Source organism: Porites lutea, chromosome 4 (genome assembly GCF_958299795.1).
Source record: "Porites lutea chromosome 4, jaPorLute2.1, whole genome shotgun sequence".
Taxonomy (NCBI): domain Eukaryota; kingdom Metazoa; phylum Cnidaria; class Anthozoa; order Scleractinia; family Poritidae; genus Porites; species Porites lutea.
In genome coordinates, this window is record NC_133204.1 from 14616734 (window position 1) to 14620780 (window position 4047).

General features: G+C 36.8%; 1 protein-coding gene across 1 annotated transcript in view; it reads left to right on the top strand.

Moving 5' to 3' along the window:
• Positions 1 to 779: 779 nt before the first annotated feature.
• LOC140934923 (uncharacterized) overlaps positions 780 to 4047 on the top strand; it is a 16443-nt gene continuing 13175 nt past the window's right edge. Inside the window, exon 1 of the mRNA XM_073384481.1 lies at positions 780 to 868. The gene's annotated coding sequence lies outside the window, so the exon portion shown is untranslated. The remainder of the gene's footprint in view (positions 869 to 4047) is intronic.

The following is a 4047-nucleotide window of genomic DNA, read 5'->3' on the forward strand; positions in this document are numbered from 1 at the left end:
CTTGCTTTAGAAAGTTATTTTTAAAGGATTTCCACTTCTAAACGTTTCGCTTCAGCAAATCGTTCGATCACTCAGGAAGAGCTATAAATTAACAGCTTGTACTTTATCGTTCAATGACGATTCTTCTGACCTTTTTATTTCCTCATGCGATACTTTTCCTTGTGTGCCCGTTCTTCTTTAACATTTGATGTGGCTGAAGACCAAACAGAAACAGTTAAGGGATGCCTCCTGTTTTTAAGTCGACCTTTCTATGTCCGGTGAGACTAATCATCTTGTACGAAATGTTCTGAACAACATTAGTCCTCTTTCCCATCTTCTACTTGATTCAGGATCTGATGAAAATGTTTTGGTATATAGGTGAGATCCGGCCGATTTTCACTTCGATTATCTTATAGGGCTGCCGCACTTACAAGAATCTTTTTGTTATACGTCGCCATTTTGATTATGAGGACCCTTAGGCCTCGCTTCCATGCAACTTCCGCAAGTTGCAAAAGACTTCTTTTAAAATTTCAGCAGATTCTTAGCAGTCGTGCATCATTGATTTGTTACAAAATTTTTGCCAGAAAAATGGAGAGGCTAATATATTTCTGAAAAGCACTTGCGCATCATTGAAATGTTTCGCAGCAAAAGAATCTGAAACTGATGGAACACGGACTTTTCCGAGAAATCCCGTGACTGTCAAATGACAGGAAGTTATATTGTTCTTAGTTTAACATTAACCGGAATAAACCAGGTACCGCCCATCAAAACCTGAAAAACTGGTTTTGGTGAATGCTCAGGTACTTAATGAGAGGTCCTATTCGATTTTGCAGCATCCTATCGAAATCAGCTTCAAACTCCAAGACAGAGGACATAAAACTTCTTGAAGGTAAAATTCTTTCGATTGTCCGTCATTGACATAATGACTTCCAATTTATTAACCATCAGTCGTTGTAATTCTTGCAACGTTTAAGATATGTAGCTTAAAGAAAAAACAGATTGTAATTTATCTTCGAAATTTACTAGAGTGGATTTGCTTTTGCGGGCTACATGATTATATGCAATCAATTCGTCTTTTATTCAGTGGCACTGAAATGGCCGTAGTCAAAGAGCCTTCGCCATGCAGGTGGTGTATTTTACAAACCTGCTCTATTTCTTAACTATAAAATTGCCGCCATTAACAGAATAATACCGGGGAGAATAATGAAATCAAGTTTTTTATACACTATATCAGAATTGAGGTTCAACACCGATTGCAAAAGTGCAGCTTCCAGTTTATTCTAATTCGTCAACGATATGGAATATAAGGGTTGCATCGATAGGTTAGTGAATCTTGATAGTGGCATGATTACCTGAAGTTGAAGATGCACATACTGCTCGAACAGATCTCTTCCCTTTTTTCGCATGAAGTCGTTCGAAATAGGTTCTTTTCTTCCTCGAAGGGTCACGGATAAAGCTTCTTACGGGGTATAAAAAAGTGCTGATGGATTCATATAGATAAACGCGCTATTGAAGAACATATTTAATTTATCATCTTTACTTTGCGCTAGCTAAGCCTTTCTCAAACTTTCAGTTTACAATTCAATAATTATAATACTGCAAGTAGAAGCTAGAATAAACTACGATTTGTATGGCTCATGAAATGTTTTGAACTATCATTTTTGGTTTCCATTATTATGAAAACGAACCTCTTTGGTTATCGCGGGTCCCACGACTATTTGCGCGCTCACAAAGGAAGCCGACGCATGTCGCGTCCTTTCATTCAAAAAGACCCAAGTGTTAGCGTATTGTTTCCATGATACAAAATTAATTTAACTTAAGAAAATCGATAGATCGAAGCTTTCGCGCTACTCTCTGTTTTATAAGGAAATGCACACGCTCAATTTGATAAATATTTTGACTTCATAATTAAGATATTTTAATGATTTAGGCAAGCAGAATGTATAGAATGCGAGAAAAACAACCAAGAAGTCGAACGGTTTTGAACTGCGCTAGAAGTTGTTTTTATCAGTATGCAAATCATCTACCCAATCACTTACTTTCCATTGAACTAAAATATCCTGGCTTTTTTTTTTTTGACACTTTTCGATTTGCTCCGTTTCATTTTATAATATTTTGTGCAAGCTGAGTTGTTTAATGCGAATTTACGCTTTCAAAAGGAAAAAAAAAACTTTGAGGAAACGTTAATGTGTTTACAACCACGTCATTTCGAATCTATTTCGCTTCACTTACACTTATATGCAAATTACTGTTTATCCGTCGGAGTTCGCTGGAGACAAAAATGCTGATTTTGAATTATCAGATGCTTGCCTTTTTGGGCACCCTTTTTATTTTGGCTATCAAGATTTTATAAGCTAAGCTTCAGACTTTTCATTCCAACGTTTTAATGCGGAAAGTTATGAGAAATGCTGCAACTGATTAAAGTCACGCATCACGCTTTAAGATCGCATAACTTGATCTTTCTGACATCTTTTGTTCTTCTATTGTCTCCAAAACAATAACGATGTTTCACCAACTTCCCCCTACAAATAATAGCTAGGAGACATTTGATTGACAAAAATTTGCATTTACTAGCGACCCGTTTCTACAGGCGCGATTCCGTAATTGAATTGAAAGTGAAAACGTTGAGTCAACGTTTTCACTTTCAATCCATTTCCCGCACTGTTTCCATCCTAAGCTATAGGAAAGTTTATAATCCAGGGAATTGTATTTACAATTTAGATATGCTTAAACAATGAGTTTAGTACATCTTTTTATAGTTACACGTATCGTGGTAACATGAGCAGGAGCGGTACAGACTCGTACCCAGTCGCTATTTAAGTGTTTTTTGGGATGACAGAAGATTGGGGATTAGGTTGAGGCGCGCGCGGGGTCTCATGGGAAGGGAAGAAGAAAAAATAGCGACTGGCAACACCGCGGCAAAACGTCTACGCATGCGCCAGGTTGAGCATTTCCGGTCTCTTTTTCAGTCACACTTTCCAGTCATGCAGAGTCTCCCGCGCGCGCTCGGCTTCATTCTGTGTGCAGCTTGTGGTTCGGTTGTTCTGCTTCATGCTGCTTGTGTTTTTTACTATTTTGTAGTTATTGAAATTGCTTTTATGGATAACCAGGCACAGATCACTGAAACAATTATTCGATTAGATTCAGAAAAGGTAAGATGATAATAACTCAGTGTGTAATTTTATCACTGATACTATGTATTAAAGCTTAAGCTCCCTCGATGTGTTATAATTAAGCATCTTTAACTATTGAAATAAATTGAAACAAAGTTTATGACGGTCAAGAGCTGGTATCAGTTCTCTTTATCTCCTCCACTGGTTCATAACTGTTTCCTAAAATAGACTTTAAGGTAAACCATTCTCACTAAGATCTGTTGAAAATTGACCTAAATGTCCTGTTTTTAAGAACTCAGAAGACAAAAAAAATGGCACACAGTAGGCCTACCTGTTAATGTTTTTTTAATTCCTTAGTTATCTCTTTCCTTTAATTCGCAGAAGATTTAAGTCTTGGTAAAACATAGTGTTGTGCATTGTTTCCTAAGTTAAAGCTTTTGTAATCATCTTTTGGTAACGCCCCTTTGTACTTTCTAACAAAAAAAAACTGTGAAGAGAACCTACCATTCTGTTTAATAATTTTAACATCTTCCAGTTTGCCTACCCTCTATTTCCTTGGTTACCTTTTGAGCTCCTGAAACTAGACTTTCAAATTTTGTCACCATGGGATGCTTATTGTTTTTTATGGATGAGCTCATCATTATTTTTAGCAATTAATGAGTAAGAGTAATTAATGAGTAGGCTGCCTAGTTCTTCATATCCTACGAAAGCCGAATTCATTAATTGCTTTATTATTCATTCAAAATAATTCCTAGTTTAAAAACAAGCTAAAACATGTTTACCTTCTTCAATGTCAAGTTCACCTCGATAAGGGCTGTTTAGAAGAGAAAGGGCTGTTCAGGTCTGCAAATATACTCCAAATAGCAGATTTTGTCCATCGAGTTGTCTTCTTTCACAACCAAAATAAATCAACCTCGTCCCCAGGTCTTCTCGGTAACGGTGTCTTAACCTGCAA